This window comes from Panulirus ornatus, chromosome 4 (genome assembly GCF_036320965.1).
Source record: "Panulirus ornatus isolate Po-2019 chromosome 4, ASM3632096v1, whole genome shotgun sequence".
NCBI lineage: Eukaryota > Metazoa > Arthropoda > Malacostraca > Decapoda > Palinuridae > Panulirus > Panulirus ornatus.
The window spans coordinates 49,334,036-49,352,361 of NC_092227.1; the positions used below are offsets into that span (position 1 = coordinate 49,334,036).

General features: G+C 40.6%; 1 protein-coding gene across 4 annotated transcripts in view; it reads left to right on the forward strand.

Annotated features, from left to right (window-relative positions):
- LOC139766111 (serine protease 33) overlaps positions 1 to 18,326 on the forward strand; it is a 327,627-nt gene that overhangs the window by 244,330 nt on the left and 64,971 nt on the right. The window lies entirely within an intron of this gene.

Here is an 18,326-nt window from a genome sequence, read left to right on the forward strand (position 1 = left end):
CACCCTCATTCTTATTTTCTGCTTCCTATGAAACGTTCCGAGTCCTTTTTATTGACCTTCTCTTTTTCCTTCCTAGGTCGCCTTCCATCCCTCCCTCCTCGTGACCTCTATCCTCACCCCGCAACGTACCCTCCTCAACTCTCCTCCCTCCCAACCACCTCTCACCTCACACGTCCATGTCCTCACTTCTGCCACGTCTCATTTTCCCACACTCACTTCGTCAACCGACTCCCGCAGCCCAGCCCAGTTTCACTGCACCTTCTACTTTACTACCCTGTATCTACTACTGTATCATCGCACCTTCTACTATACTACCCTGTATCTACCACTGTATCATCGCACCTTCTACTTTACTACCCTGTATCTACCACTGTATCATCGCACCTTCTGCTTTACTACCCTGTATCTACCACTGTATCATCGCACCTTCTACTATACTACCCTGTATCTACCACTGTATCATCGCACCTTCTGCTTTACTACCCTGTATCTACCACTGTACCAGCGCATGAAACAGATAACCTCGTTATAGGAGCACAGGTCTACTGTTATGTGTCCTTCCCATGTACTAACATGGGAAGGACACAACCCAGTTTCCTTAGCTTTACCTCCGTCCTCCCACCTCACGACCCATTCCATCTCCCTGTAGTCCTGCCCGTCCCTGCTGACTCTACTGCTTTTCTTCCATCCAGTAGTTCGCCTCTCCATCCTACACCATTGTGAAGTAACAACTCACCAACATTTATAGCCGATAAGTATGACGTCATTCCTCCAATAGTGAGCATTTTCTGAGGCTATTTTCTCTCTCTCTCTCTCTCTCTCTCTCTCTCTCTCTCTCTCTCTCTCTCTCTCTCTCTCTCTCTCTCTCTCTCTCTCTCTCTTCGGTGATCGCCTGGAGGACCAATTGCTTGACTATGTTTTTTTCTCTAGAAAGGTGAACTTTTTTCTCTCTCTTTCTTACCTAATGTTGTGGTGGAGAGAGGCATCAAGATGAAATTGTTAGAAAATAAGAATACATTGTAATTAGACAACATTTTTCAAACTTTGCTTTTCTTGGTATTTGGCCCATTTTGGTTAATTCAGCGTCGCTAAGGTTGCGCTACTGTTGATAATAGGGAAATGATGGACTCATTCTAGAGTGAGTCCTTCCACAAGAGTGTACTTCTTTCCTCCATCGACTATGATACACCATCGGCAATGTAGCCTCATGTAGGAGTCAGGTAACATCCATATATATATATATATATATATATATATATATATATATATATATATATATATATATATATATATATATATTCTTTCTTTCAAACTATTCGCCATTTCCCGCGTTAGCGAGGTAGCGTTAAGAACAGAGAACTGGGCCTTTGGGGGAATATCCTCACCTGGCCCCCTTCTCTGTTCCTTCTTTTGGAAAATTAAAAAAAAATAATGAGAGGGGAGGATTTCCAGCCCCCCGCTCCTTCCCCTTTTAGTCGCCTTCTACGACACGCAGGGAATACGTGGGAAGTATTCTTTCTCCCCTATCCGAAGGGATATGTATATATATATATATATATATTATCCCTGAGGATAGGGGAGAAAGAATACTTTCCACGTATTCCCTGCGTGTCGTAGAAGGCGACTAAAAGGGGAGGGAGCGGGTGGCTGGAAATCCTCCCCTCTCATTATTTTTTTTTAATTTTCCAAAAGAAGGAACAGAGAAGAGGGCCAGGTGAGGATATTCCCTCAAAGGCCCAGTCCTCTGTTCTTAACGCTACCTCGCTAATGCGGGAAATGGCGAATAGTTTGAGAGAAAGAAAAAGAAAGATATATATATATATATATATATATATATATATATATATATATATATATATTCATCCCTGGGGATAGGGGACAAAGAATACTTCCCACGTATTCCCTGCGTGTCGTAAAAGGCGACTAAAAGGGGAGGGAGCGGGGGGCTGGAAATCCTCCCCTCTCGTTTTTTTTTTTTTTTTTTTTTTTTAATTTTCCAAAAGAAGGAACAGAGAATTGGGCCAGGTGAGGGTATTCCCTCAAAGGCCCAGTCCTCTGTTCTTAACGCTACCTCGCTAATGCGGGAAATGGCGAACAGTTTGAAAGAAAAAGAAAAGATATATATATATATATATATATATATATATGATAATCAGTTTAATCTTTCATTCACTAAGAGTCTTATCACTTCAGTTAAATATCGAAGATAATGACTATATTTTTAAGTGGGGAAATAATCTGGCGAAGTGAACCGTGAGATATTTCTTTATGGTCACGTGACCTACGGTGTTAGTTCGGTTGGTCGTTCGGGCTTTAGGTCAATCTGCTGAGTCTTTTACGTTCATCAAGGCCGACAACGTCATGCTACTTCCAACAACCGACACATATTGAACACTTTCTTTGGTTGTTCAGGATGATCGTAAGGCCACATCCACTCACACTGTCACAGACGTTAGCGTAATGTCATTGTACCGTTGAAAATGACTGTATTGTCTCCTTGTTTTCGTGTACGAAAGTAAATTTGGCTGTTTGATCTTATCTATTCTTCTCATGTATTCCGTGGCCTTCGTCGCAATCCATATTTCGTTGTTTATTTGACTCAAATTAATTCATATTTCTCTCAGTGTAGTCGTTATGCAATGATACAGACGGTGTTTACACTGTCGTCCAATCGGATATTCAAACACAGTCTTTTTAGAAATTGTGGTAAACATGCCGATAACGAAATTACGTCATTATTTACCGCAAACTTCATAAAACTGAGCGTTTAAAATACTGAAAGTATCGATGAAATGATTCGTTGCCTCCACAGTTATAAATAATTTATCATCATTGTTAACAACGAGGTTCATTTATCATCCCTATTGTTAAAGATATATTGCGATAAGGTCAGTGCTTCCATGAATACGTGGAAATTTTGTAACTAGTCGTAACAAACAGAAAATAAATGAAAAATGAAAAAAAAAAAAGAAGCGTCAGGTGCACTGCCAGAGGAGGAGCATTGCCAGCAGACAGACAGTGTGTGTCGAAGTGTTATCTCGTGTAGAGAGAGCGTAAACCATGGCTACGGAACGCTGACAATGTCATTCATCTAGGACTTTGAAGAGCGTGTCACATTCCTTACACAGCAGGTTTGGATGGTATTGCAGCGGAATTTATTAAAAAAGGGGGTGACTGTATTATTGACTGGTTGGTAAGGTTATTTAATGTATGTATGACTGGCGGAATGCGTGCATAGTGCCATTGTACAAAGGCAAAGGGGATAAGAGTCAGTGCTCAAATTACAGAGGTATAAGTTTGTTGAGTATTCCTGGTAAATTATATGGGAGAGTATTGATTGAGAGGGTGAAGGCATGTACAGAGCATCAGATTGGGGAAGAGCAGTGTGGTTTCAGAAGTGGTAGAGGATGTGTGGATCAGGTGTTTGCTTTGAAGAATGTATGTGAGAAATACTTAGAAAAGCAAATGGATTTGTATGTAGCATTTATGGATCTGGAGAAGGCATATGATAGAGTTGATAGAGATGCTCTGTGGAAGGTATTAAGAATATATGGTGTGGGAGGCAAGTTGTTAGAAGCAGTGAAAAATTTTTATCGAGGATGTAAGGCATGTGTACGTGTAGGAAGAGAGGAAAGTGATTGGTTCTCAGTGAATGTAGGTTTGCGGCAGGTGTGTGTGATGTCTCCATGGTTGTTTAATTTGTTTATGGATAGGGTTGTTAGGGAGGTGAATGCAAGAGTTTTGGAAAGAGGGGCAAGTATGAAGTCTGTTGGGGATGAGAGAGCTTGGGAAGTGAGTCAGTTGTTGTTCGCTGATGATACAGCGCTGGTGGCTGATTCACGTGAGAAACTGCAGAAGCTGGTGACTGAGTTTGGTAAAGTGTGTGAAAGAAGAAAGTTAAGAGTGAATGTGAATAAGAGCAAGGTTATTAGGTACAGTAGGGTTGAGGGTCAAGTCAATTGGGAGGTAAGTTTGAATGGAGAAAAACTGGAGGAAGTAAAGTGCTTTAGATATCTGGGAGTGGATCTGGCAGCGGATGGAACCATGGAAGCGGAAGTGGATCATAGGGTGGGGGAGGGGGCAAAAGTTCTGGGAGCCTTGAAGAATGTGTGGAAGTCGAGAACGTTATCTCGGAAAGCAAAAATGGGTATGTTTGAAGGAATAGTGGTTCCAACAATGTTGTATGGTTGCGAGGCGTGGGCTATGGATAGAGTTGTGCGCAGGAGGATGGATGTGCTGGAAATGAGATGTTTGAGGACAATGTGTGGTGTGAGGTGGTTTGATCGAGTAAGTAACGTAAGGGTAAGAGAGATGTGTGGAAATAAAAAGAGCGTGGTTGAGAGAGCAGAAGAGGGTGTTTTGAAATGGTTTGGGCACATGGAGAGAATGAGTGAGGAAAGATTGACCAAGAGGATATATGTGTCGGAGGTGGAGGGAACGAGGAGAAGAGGGAGACCAAATTGGAGGTGGAAAGATGGAGTGAAAAAGATTTTGTGTGATCGGGGCCTGAACATGCAGGAGGGTGAAAGGAGGGCAAATAATAGAGTGAATTGGAGCGATGTGGGATACCGGGGTTGACGTGCTGTCAGTGGATTGAATCAGGGCATGTGAAGCGTCTGGGGTAAACCATGGAAAGCTGTGTAGGTATGTATATTTGTGTGTGTGGACGTATGTGTATGGGGGTGGGTTGGGCCATTTCTTTCGTCTGTTTCCTTGCGCTACCTCGCAAACGCGGGAGACAGCGACAAAGCAAATATATATATATATATATATATATATATATATATATATATATATATATATATATATATATATATGTGTGTGTGTGTGTGTGTGTGTGTGTGTGTGTGTGTTTTCCAGTAGCAGGTTTCGAATTGCCGCTCCGGAGCTCCATAGGCGAATGGCTAACATACCCAACGTCCACACGAGAGACGGCGGTTTGAATCCTGCTGTTGGAAAAATATGTATGTCTGTGAAAGTATGCATCATTGTACTGTATTCGCCGTTGTCTATATATATATATATATATATATATATATATATATATATATATATATATATATATATATGTATATATGTATATATATATGTATATATATATATATATATATATATATATATATATATATATATATATATATATATATATATATATATATACAAGTATACGTTACACGTATCCGCTAATGTGAACTATAGATAAAAAGTCTCACTTCAAACGGAGTTCGCATTTCCCTGCAACTGGAAGTAGCGCAACCTTATATATATATATATATATATATATATATATATATATATATATATATATATATATATATATATATATATAGAGAGAGAGAGAGAGAGAGAGAGAGAGAGAAATATCAAACTTTTCAAAAAGGAAGAGTTATTCAAAAACCGGTTTAATGTAAAATCTTTTAAATCAGTTTTATAAACTAAGCTGCGTCAGATAAATTATAATGATGCAATCAAAGCTGAAGCAGGAAGCTTAAAGTCAAGAAACTGGTCTAGTCACCTCTCTGATCATCCTTGCCAAAGGCAGTGTACGTTAAGGTCACCAGATACGTCGCTGTCTGATTGACCTCATCATTCCAGCCTGAGTGTAACAAACGCCCAACAGAACATCCCTGAGAGCAATGATGATGTCGCGCAATACATCTCACAGGATGGCCATCATAGATCAGACTATTGTTTATACTTCCTTATTGGCGAGTATTCAGTGGTTGGACTACAGGGTTTTGCGTACATTTATCATTGTTACGTTCGGTGAGTATTTCTGGTTGATAATTTCAGTGATGTGTTGTGATATGTACACATGTATGCAGTCACCTTTTCCCACATTAGTGAGGTATCGTCAAGAACAGATGACTGAGCCTTAGAGAGAAAGATCCTCACTTGGCCTCATTCTCTGTTCCTTCTTTTGGAAAGGTGAAAACATGAGGGGAGGATTACCAGACTTTCCCTCCCCTCCCCTCGCTCCCACCCCTTTTAGTTACCTTCTGCGACACCCACGGAATACGTGAGCAGTATTCTTTCTTCTCTACCCCCAGGTATATATAGATAGATAACCCCACGCAAGTGTTAGCGGTTCGAATTCTTGCTTAGGAGCAGTATGTGTTTTATGAAAGTGAGCACCAATTGCACTATATTCATATACATATATATATATATATATATATATATATATATATATATATATATATATGCGTGCATACATGGGCACATGACGCACGTATATGAAGACAGAGCACAGCGAAATGAGGCCAAGTTATAACAGTGATCTTGTAGGTAGAGACTTACGGGAATTATGTGAGAGGAACCTAGCTATCAATAGAGTACCAAGTCTCTCACCAGAATAACGTATTAGGAGGACTGTAAAGCAAGTGAATTGCTTACTGGTGAATGTCAAATTACCTTCGTATATGTGGACAAAGAGAGGATCAGAAAAGAAAATGACATTTACATCATAAGTGAAGTTCTTCATAGACAGTGCGGCACCAGTTTGGTCACTCGCTATAAAGAGGCACATAGATTTTCTACAGAAAGTCTAAACGAGAGAGCAGCAAAGACTTTTACTTCAGATATAGGACCTGGTTACTGGCAGAGAGAGATAGGTTAGCAGTCACGGGCTTCCCACACTGGAAGACACAGGAACAACGAGAGATAAGATTGCCTTTATCCTCCTTGATACGTTTGATAATGTCATCGTGGAGCTGCTTTTTGACATAGGAAGCAACTCACTCACCAGAGGACGTAACAGGAGACATAGCCAGATTCAGAAAAGATCTGAGGAACACAGTAATGCTGGACTGGGACAAGCTAAGTGAGGAAATCATGAACATAAAAGAAAAGAGAAAAGCTGTAACAGATTTGAATAATGCCTTCAGATGGGGGCCTCACCGAGGGGGAAAAAATCCCTCACCATATGCCCAAGTAGGTGATGGCACATGCACACGGGCTCATTATTTAATGCATAACATAAAAAGGATATACACTGGGCAAAATGTAAACCATCAAAGTACATGGCGTCTACCGCTATTGTCAGTTGCACCACTGTTGACTTCCCACATTTAAGACACTCAGTTTGACCCGTAGTGACCACACCACGTTACTGGCCTCAGGTACAACACTGCAAAATGCGGACCATTCTATTATTCTATTTCTGTTGTGTTTCGTCATTTTTGAGTAACTTGACTGACAGTTGACAGTGTCTGTGTGCCCGAAACGTCAACGATATTTCAAGAATTAAGCAAAAATTAATATCAGACACATGATTCGCGCTTTATCTGATGAAGCATAACGTGTGGTGAGAAAAATTGAAAAAAGCCAGTTAACACTAGATATGTATTGGCCTTCAGACAACTGTTGATGAAAATATTATTCTTGCTTGCACAAAAGCAAGTATTTATCTATATACCTGCCTATTTACTATCATAATTACTCAAGGAGCCCTTTTCCAGTGGCTCTTGCTACAGTAGGGTATACGCTACATTCAGTAGCAGAGACAAGATGGAATTGTTTTAAAACGTGTTCTTAAAAGAGACCGTTTTCTATTTCGTCAACTAATGATGATACAGCTTCGCCAAAAGTGGCATATCCCTCAGGGTGTAGAACCTCAAGCAGGCGGAGAAAGTGGCATGAGAAAGGTAGGAGGTGGGCAGATTAGAAAGGGTAGTGAATGGTGGGATGAAGAATTAAGATTGTTAGTGAAAGAGAAGAGAGGAGCGTTTGGACGATTTTTGCAGGGAAGTAGTGCAAATGACTGGGAGGTGTATAAAAGAAAGCGGCAAGAGGTCAAGAGAAAGGTGCAAGAGGTGAAAAAGAGGGCAAACGAGAGTTGGAGTGAGAGAGTATCATTAAATTTTAGGGAGAATAAAAAGATGTTTTGGAAGGAGGTAAATAAAGTGCGTAAAACAAGAGAACAAATGGAAACATCAGTAAAGGGACAAATGGAGAGGTAATAACAAGTAATGATGAAGTGAGAAGGAGATGGAGTGAATATTTTCAAGGTTTGTTGAATGTGTTTCATGATAGAGTTAGAATGGCAGATACAGGTTGTTTCGGTCGGGGTGGTGTGCGAAGTGGAAAGGTCAAGGAGAATGTTTGGTGAACAGAGAAGAGGTACTGAAAGCTTTGAGAAAGATGAAAGCCGGCAAGGCGGCGGGTTTGGATGGTATTGCAATGGAATTTATAAAAAAAAAAAAAAGGTGACAGTGTTGTTCATTGGTTGATAAGGATATCAATTGTATGTATGGATCATGGTGAAGTGCCTGAGGATTGGCGGAATGCATGTATTGTGCCATTGTACAAAGGCAAAGGGGATAAAGATGAGTGTTCAGATTGCAGAGGCATAATTTGTTGAGTTTTCCTTGGAAATCAAATGGGAGGGTATTGATTGAGAGGGTGAAGGCATGTACAGAGCATCAGATTGGGGAACAGCAGTGTGGTTTCAGAAGTGGTAGAGGATGTGTAGATCAGGTGTTTGCTTTTAAGAATGCATGTGAGAAATACTTAGAAAACAGATGGATTTGTATATAGTGTTTATGGATCTGGAGAAGGCTTATGATAGAATTGATAGAGATGCTTTGTGGAAGGTTTTAAGAGTGTATGGTGTGGGAGGTAAGTTGCTAGAAGCAGTGAAAAGTTTTTACCAAGGATGTAAGGCATGTATACGAGTAGGAAGAGAGGAAAGTGATTGGTTCCCAGTGAACGTCGGTTTGCGACAGGGGTGCGTGATGTCTCCGTGGTTGTTTAATTTGTTTATGGATGGGGATGTTAGAGAGGTGAATGCAAGAGTTTTGGAGAGAGGGGCAAGTATGCAGTCTGTTGCGGATGAGAGGGCTTGGGAAGTGAGTCAGTTGTTGTTGGCTGATGATACAGCGCTGGTGGCTGATTTAGGCGAGAAACTGCGGAAATTGGTGACTGAGTTTGGTAAAGTGAGTGAAAGAAGAAAGTTTAATGTAAATGTGAATAAAAGCAAAGTTATTAGGTTCAGTAGGGTTGAGGGACAAAATATATGGGAGGTAAGTTTGAATGAAGAAAAACTGGAGGAAGTGAAGTGTTTTAGATATCTGGGAGTAGACTTAGCAGGGGATGGAACCATGGAAGTGAGGAAGTGAGTCACAGAGTGGGGTAGGGAGCGAAGGTTCTGGGAGCGTTGAAGAATGTGTGGAATGCGAGAACGTTATCTCGAAGAGCAAAAATGGGTATGTTTGAAGGAATAGTGGTTCCAACAATGTTATATGGTTGCGAGGCTTATGCTATAGATAGGGTTGTGCGGAGGAGGGTTGATGTATTGGAAATGAAATGTTTGAGGATAATGTGTGATGTGAGGTGATTTGGTCGAGTAAGTAATGAAAGGGTAAGAGAGATGTGTGGTAATAAATAAAGTGTGTGTTGAAATGGTTTGGACACTTGGAGAAAATGAGTGAGGAAAGATTGACAGAGAAGATGTATGTGTCAGAGGTGGAGGGAACGAGAAGCGGGAGACCAAACTGGAGGTGGAAGAATGGAGTGAAAAAGATTTTGAGTGATCGAGGCCTGAACAAAAAAGGAGGGTGAAAGGCTTGCAAAGAATAGAGTGAATTGGAACGATGTGGTATACCGGGGTCGACGTGCTGTCAGTGGATTGAACCAGGGCGTCTGGCGTAAACCATGGAAAGATTTTGGGGCCTGGATGTAGAAAGGGAACTGTGGTTTCGGTGCATTACACATGACAGCTGGAGATTGAGTATGAACGAATGTGGCCTTTTGTCTTTTCCTAGTGCTACCTCGCGGGGGAGGGGGATGCTATTTCACGTTTGGCGTGGTGGCGAAGGGAATGGGTAAAGGCAACAAATATGGATATGTTCATGTGTGTATATGTACATGTTTGTGTATGTATATGTATGTATACATTGAAATGTATAAGTATGTATACATGCGTGTGTGGGCATGTATGTGTATACATGTGTATGTGGGTGGGTTGGGCCATTCTTTCGTCTGTTTCCTTGCGCTACCTCGCTAACGCGGGAGACAGCGACAAAGTATAATAAAAGAAATTTATATATATATATATATATATATATATATATGTATATATATATATATGTATATATATATATATATATATATATATATATATATATATATATATATATATCATGCAAACTGCGTTCATATGCTCTTAGTTCGTATATATATATATATATATATATATATATATATATATATATATATATATATATATATATATATATATGGGGATGAGAGAGCTTGGGAAGTGAGTCAGTTGTTGTTCGCTGATGATACAGCGCTGGTGGCTGATTCATGTGAGAAACTGCAGAAGCTGGTGACTGAGTTTGGTAAAGTGTGTGGAAGAAGAAAGTTAAGAGTAAATGTGAATAAGAGCAAGGTTATTAGGTACAGTAGGGTTGAGGGTCAAGTCAATTGGGAGGTGAGTTTGAATGGAGAAAAACTGGAGGAAATGAAGTGTTTTAGATATCTGGGAGTGGATCTGGCAGCGGATGGAACCATGGAAGCGGAAGTGGATCATAGGGTGGGGGAGGGGGCGAAAATTCTGGGAGCCTTGAAGAATGTGTGGAAGTCGAGAGCATTATCTCGGAAAGCAAAAATGGGTATGTTTGAAGGAATAGTGGTTCCAACAATGTTGTATGGTTGCGAGGCGTGGGCTATGGATAGAGTTGTGCGCAGGAGGATGGATGTGCTGGAAATGAGATGTTTGAGGACAATGTGTGGTGTGAGGTGGTTTGATCGAGTGAGTAACGTAAGGGTAAGAGAGATGTGTGGAAATAAAAAGAGCGTGGTTGAGAGAGCAGAAGAGGGTGTTTTGAAGTGGTTTGGGCACATGGAGAGAATGAGTGAGGAAAGATTGACCAAGAGGATATATGTGTCGGAGGTGGAGGGAACGAGAAGAGGGAGACCAAATTGGAGGTGGAAAGATGGAGTGAAAAAGATTTTGTGTGATCGGGGCCTGAACATGCAGGAGGGTGAAAGGAGGGCAAGGAATAGAGTGAATTGGAGCGATGTGGTATACCGGGGTTGACGTGCTGTCAGTGGATTGAATCAAGGCATGTGAAGCGTCTGGGGTAAACCATGGAAAGCTGTGTAGGTATGTATATTTGCGTGTGTGGACGTATGTATATACATGTGTATGGGGGGGGGGGGGGGTTGGGCCATTTCTTTCGTCTGTTTCCTTGCGCTACCTCGCAAACGCGGGAAACAGCGACAAAGTATAATAAAAAAAAAAAATATATATATATATATATATATATGAATAACAAAATGATCAGCAATCAGATCGCGGATATGCTAAGAGGAAAAGATGACGAAGAAACAAAGTTCATGGTCAAGTTTAAATCAGTTAGACATAGCACCAGCAACCTCTCTATATAGGATATACATACCTGGCCGCCGGGAGCATATGGATCACTAAGATAATCTATACGTGCATCTATATCACCGTAGTCATTACTATATGTATGATAACCATGCATAACATGTCTCATGATATGAGGAATAGATGATGGACAGATTGACGGGGTTGTAAGTTGTTGATTCCCAGGATGGCCAGTATTTACGCTTGGGTGAACCTTGGCGCTTTCACTCCGGGATCCCGCATAGCCTTAAAAAACTCTGTCTCATTTCGCTCACCCAGAAACTTAACCACAAGGATAAATTCTTAATGATTATGTATTAGTTGATAGTTGGTTTACTCATACTTGAAAATAGGAAAGGTACTTGAGTTTATTACGTTCGTATATTTCATCTAAAAAATGGCAATATGGCATCATATCTCGACAAAGGTGAAAGCGAGGAGAAACGGGGATGGGGAGGCATTACAGAGGCGAGGGTGGTGGTTTTTAACTCATCCAAGGCTCCCATATTTGGCAGTCAGGTGCTGTAAGACCAGGAAAAATTCCTTTAGAGATAAAATGGTCAGACATTCCTCTTCTCGGAGAATAGTTTCATTTGCCTCCGTGACTAAAAAACATTTCCGCTATGCTTGTCTTTGAATTCGTTGTCATGTATATGTTTCATACAAGATAAAGTCAACTATATATATATATATATATATATATATATATGTATATATATATATATATATATATATATATATATATATATATATATATATATATATATATATATATATACATATATATTATTTTCATTTTTCATTTTGCTTTGTCGCTGTCTCCAGCGTTAGCGAGGTAGCGCAAGGAAAGAATGGCCCAACCCACCCACATACACATGTATATACATACACGTCCACACAAGCAAATATACATACCTATACATCTCAACGTATACATATATATACAAACACAGACATATACATATATACACATGTACATAATTCATACTGTCTGCCTTTATTCATTCCCATCGCCACCCCACCACACATGAAATAACCACCCCCTCCCCCAAATGTGCGGGAGGTAGCGCTAGGAAAAGACAACAAAGGCCACTTTCGTTCACATTCAGTCTCTAGCTGTCATGTAATAATGCACCGAAACCACAGCTCCCTTTCCACATCCAGGCCCCACAAAACTGTCCATGGTTTACCCCAAAAGCTTCACATGCCGTGGTTCAATCCATTGACAGCACGTCCACCCCGATACACCACATCGTTCCAATTCATTCTATTCCTTGCACGCCCTTCACCCTCCTGTATGTTCAGGCCCCGATCACTCAAAATCTTTTTCACTCCATCCTTCCGCCTCCAATTTGGTCTCCCACTTCTCCTCGTTCCCTCCACCTCTGACACATATATCCTCTTTGTCAATCTTTTCTCACTTATTCTCTCCATGTGGCCAAACTATTTCAACACACCCTCTTCTGCTCTCTCAACCACACTCTTTTTTATTACCACACATCTCTCTTACCCTTTCATTCCTTACTCGATCAAACCACCTCACACCACATATTGTCTTCAAACATCTCATTTCCAACACATCCACCCTCCTCCGCACTACCCTATCTATAGCCCACGCCTCTCAACCATATAACATTGTTGGAACCACTATTCCTTCAAACATAACCAAATGCAGGTAATTCATGGGATAATGAAACGATAATCACATTATAGGGAGAGATACAAGAGTGAGATATAGAATAGTCAGTTGATAAGGAAGAGACGTAGCTAGGATGACATTGGAGAAATTTTTTGTCATTCAGTGAAAGATGAACAGATCATGGTAACTTTAACCAGCGAATTATTAGCATCTCTGTTTTCCATTTTCTTCGTACTTTAAAATACTTTAGTATAGCGTTTCTTGCTAAAGAGTAGCTTTGTACAATGTATGACCTACGTGTTTAGAATAGATTTTGGATGAAGTTACCACAAGCAATTAATAGCCAATGAATGCGGTAACATACATGCACCTCTCCTCTGCTAAACAGATTGAAGCAATGTCAATGAAATTTGTTCATTTCCCTTTTATGAGAATACTTTCAAAATTAGTCTCACAGTTTTTAGACTATGGAAACCAAGGCTCAGCTGTTTTGAATTAAATGAGTGTGTAAGTGGAAAGAGTTTCATACCGTAACTGATAACGCAGTTATACTAATAAAACTGCTTACTGCACATGAGCGAGGATGTGTGTGTAGGCTCCGGGGAGAGTGTGCAGAAAGTGTGAAGCACTCGAATCCCTGCAAACTGTCACCAGTTTTTCCCTTTTTTGGAAAATTTTACTTTTTAAAAGTTATTTAGTGCATGCTCGACTTGAACAAATATGAGCATTGTGTACCCAGAGTCATGCCCTAGAAACATGAAAGTATCAGATGTACTAAAATCGTTGTTTACAAGGTAAAAACTTTCTTCTGTTTACAGTTTACACTTTAGGTTGCCCACTGTAATTTATGACCCCTCCCTGAGGGACGATAGTAATCTTTATATTCCACACTAGTCACTTCTGTGCCTCTCTTTCTTTGCCTGTGTCTTTGTTCAGTGAAAGCACAGCGTTAGTGTACATAGCATGACGTTCGTATACTCAGTATGAAGCACGAATCTGCATGAAATCATCGTGTGGCATCAGCGAGTGTAATACCGTCGTCCAGGTCCTCACAACTGTAATGTTACCAAGCGTCTCGTTCCCTCGCTGCTGCCTTCACGCTGCTCGCGCATCATCTACACCTACAGTGTGAACAGTACTCAGTACCGACGTACATTGTACGTAGTCCCGAAGTACACTGTAGGCAATCATAGCGTAGGCTGTAATTAGTTTCATTGTATATTGTACGTAGTTCATATGTACTTTGCTCTGTACACATTGTCCCTGCCTTCACATTAAAGGGTGTCTGTTTAGGTCGTGTGTGCATGACAACGAGGTTTTGCGTTTTACCGCGACTCCGGTTTATGTTCCTTCACTGGTTTTAATGTCATCGTTTGTGATTGCCTCTTTGTCATGTACGGGGAGAGAGTTTTACATCCGTTGTGGCCTCATCTCTTGAACGTCCTCTGCTATCATATCTCTTAAATTCATGTACGATGTCTGCATTAACCATGTCCTCTGTCATTCTACTCCATTCATCTACCACGCTTATACTATACAAGTACTTGTTTACACCTTTTTTGAAAAGTCTCTTAATGAGTTACGGTCTCTGTTTTGGATGTGTTAGTGAGTGTCTCCATAGTAAAGTTTGCATGGAACATAAACATGAATGCAGAACAGAAACATTGACGTCAGTACGATTAGCCAGTGAAATAATCTTATGCCCGCAGTGTTCTGTCGTAGTCTTGTACAGGGATGGAGTACGCACACATACACACGGACGTTTTGGCCAAGTACGCACATGTGGGCGTAAGAGGGTAAGTTACGTGTTCATGTGTCTGTATGTGAGGAACGAACCCACTAGTGTGTGTGAGCTTGTCACATGAGTAAATTTTTTTACAAACTCGTAAGTTTTCCTGCAGGTCTACGTCGTAGTAGCGTCTTGGTTACCTTCCGTTAATTGACCTCGGCTTTTTTTTTCACAATGGCCTTTCCTTAAAGGGCAAACGCTCTTGGGTTATATTTTTTTTCCAAACTTGCCACTAATGAGATAAACAGATACAGGAGAAGTACTGTAAGTTCAGCTTTGTCTTTCTAGTCTTTAAAAGTGTTTCCATGGATGAAATAGACCTTCATACCTTTATGGGTTAATTATTGTACATGACTGGCTTTAACACCGGAAGCCATATGGTCTCACCTAAAGATAACAGACCTCCTACGTGTTATTTGGAGACTAGGAAATGTTATAGTCATGAAACTGGTTCCTCAAAGAACAACCTATTCATGCTTGTCTCACTAAGGTGCAGGAGGCCAACTTAAAGTACTTCGTCAATACTTTACAACAGCAAATCCATTTGCGCTTATTGTGAGATAGTTAAGAAGTGTATAGCTTATGTCAGTGATATATGAACTCTCTCTCTCTCTCTCTCTCTCTCTCTCTCTCTCTCTCTCTCTCTCTCTCTCTCTCTCTCTCTCTCTCTCTCTCTCTCTCATATATATATATATATATATGAAAGACAAAAGCATACCTATTCTTTATGGGTTGTCTCACTGTTTGCTTATCATCTGTCACGATTGCTTTAGCCTCTCATGGAAGACTGAAAAAGTTTACAGCAACGAACAGATGAACTCGACTTGCAGCAACATTACTGCAAACTTTTTCTTCATTCAGGCGAAAACACGTTAGCTTCTGATCCTTCACGACGGTGGTATTTAACCAATGGTATAATTCGGCGTTTTTTTTTTTCCGGGAGTTTAACAAGCGTTTCAGTATCAAGATCTTTCAGTAACGCTTTCGTTATGCCTACCCTCCCGTGGCGCGTCGGAAGTGAAAACTCTGTTTTCGGTGACCGAAGAGAGGTGTCCATTTGCTGATGACGTCACTCGGCACTTACCTCCCACGAACGGGCTCATCAACAGATGGTTCCCTGGCCTAGAACGTCGTGAGAAGGATGCACGGACCGTGAGACCTTTTTCAGAAGAGAAAGTTATCATTAAAGGCGATGATGTCGGTTCGATCGTCGAGTTGCTAGGCTAGCGAGATCACACGCTGAGAGCAGACTTGCAGGATTCTGACTCGCTAAGTAGCTAGGCTAGCGAGATCACACGCTGAGAGCAGACTTGCAGGATTCTGACTCGCTAAGTAGCTAGGCTAGCGAGATCACACGCTGACGGTAGACTTGCAGGATTCTGACTCGCTAAGTAGCTAGGCTAGCGAGATCGCACGCTGAGAGCAGACTTGCAGGATTCTGACCCGGTAAATCTCTAGCGGAAAAACTGGTAATGAATTTCCGATTGTCTATGACTGAGTTCTCAAAGTCTTCATCTCATTTCCCCCAACGTATCCATGTGAGGTTGGCTTTTCTGCTGTGCAAGGAATGAACTGGAGCTCCCCTCATGACCTGGCTCTCAAAGCTGGACAAGAACAAGCAGTTTCAACCGTCACTATGATACGTTTATCCGTAAAGTGTTAACGTTTGTTATGTGTTTGATCTTCCTTAAGACGGGGCTAATGATGCCAAGATATAACAATTATATATCTTTCCTTTAATCTAATTTTACATCTTTATAGTACTCAGTGGGTGGTAGTATAAATGATTAAATGATGAGTATAAAAGAAATATTATCTTCCTCTTTCTTAGTTTTCTTTTTTCATGTTCGTTTTTTTATCACGCTCTTTACACCATCAGGTCTTAAGTAAATGACTTCTCCAACTGTTTCATAAACTCTCATTCCTTAAGGTGTTACTCTCCTGTTACCGGACTTCTACAAGCTCCTAAACCTCAGTGATGTAACAGTTGTAACCACGTCACATACGCTCACAGTATCAGCTCAGTACACTCATATAAACTGAGTGCCTCTGATGTCCTGTCCACTTCAAAACGTAATCTAAATGATGAAAATCTAGAAATGAAACCTCCAAAGGCTGTTGAGTTAAGAGGTATAAACTTAAGTACAATTGAAAAGGAAAAAAATACACTTCCAGATATTGCGTTGAAACTTCGTGTTTCTTTTTTTGTTTGTTTGTTTTGTTCTTCTCTCCACGGTTTTTGACATTGTTTAAAGGAATCGAAGATATATAATTCTGTGTATATATAATTCTATGCCAAAAGCGCTTAACAAATATTGGGTTGAAGTGCTTCACAACTATCACATAACCATATCTTCTGCTGCAACAATTTGCCTATGACCTGTCTTCGAGAAGAAAATGGATATATACGATCAGAAATATTTCTGAAATTGACGGCACAAAAATCATGTGACCCTTTCCTTCATACTCTTTTCTAATATCTAAAGATCTATGGATTCCATACTGGATTATTAGTGATTTCAACTAAATTCTTATAAACCGGATCCTTCATCCTTCGATTTCCAAACAATTTAACACATTTACCGCACATTTACCGCACTTTTGCCGCACATTTACCGCAAATTTACCGCACTTTTGCCGCACATTTACCGCATATTCAGTAAATAAGTTCGTTATGAGTTAACATTGTCCTCGGCAGATGGACTGTCCCCCTGATTTCTACTTCCTCTGTATTTCAGTTTCTAACTGTAAAATTCTTCCGTTCATCCTTTATCCTTACTCTCCACTTTTTACCTCAAACTGACAACAACGTCTGAGGCAGATGATGTGTGAATCCAGAGACGAGTGAATTTAGAAAGTGTAACACGAGTCTGTTTGGGTGACTGACTTTACCCAGCCGTAACCAAACGTGTAACTGTGACAGACAAAAGGATGCAGTGAAAGTGATGATGACCGTTTTCTAATTATCTGATATCACGCAGTCTGCTGATCATGGATAAGGGGAAAGAAAAAAAGAGAGAATCGTGACTGTGTGTTATGTTAAATTGATGCTTAACGTATGGGTTTTGGGTTAAAATGTTTTTACCGAGTGACAGACTAATTCAACTATATATCATGTTCAGCGTCTGGTACATCCATAACTGTGTTGTGCATTCTAGTGGTTGTGTGTCATCCCACCAAGAACAACATAACAACCCTTGGGTATAATGCCACCTCACCCTTGAGGGACAGCTCAAAGATCACGTCATTATACCCAAAGGTCACATCTTCGTGCTCACGGGCTATGCCCACGTATTTAAGAGGTTAGTAGCCTCACAGTAGCCTGTAGTTTGGTAGTAAACATGGCATTCACGGTGAGAACCCTGGTTTAATGACCCCATTGATCGATGGCCATTGACCCAGAACATACTTGCACGGGTACTTCCATGTTAACATTAAAGGTCAATATTGCTGGAGATTGCCACTGGCCTGATGACCATCCATGGAACAATGATCAATCGAACCACAAGGTCGTCATAACT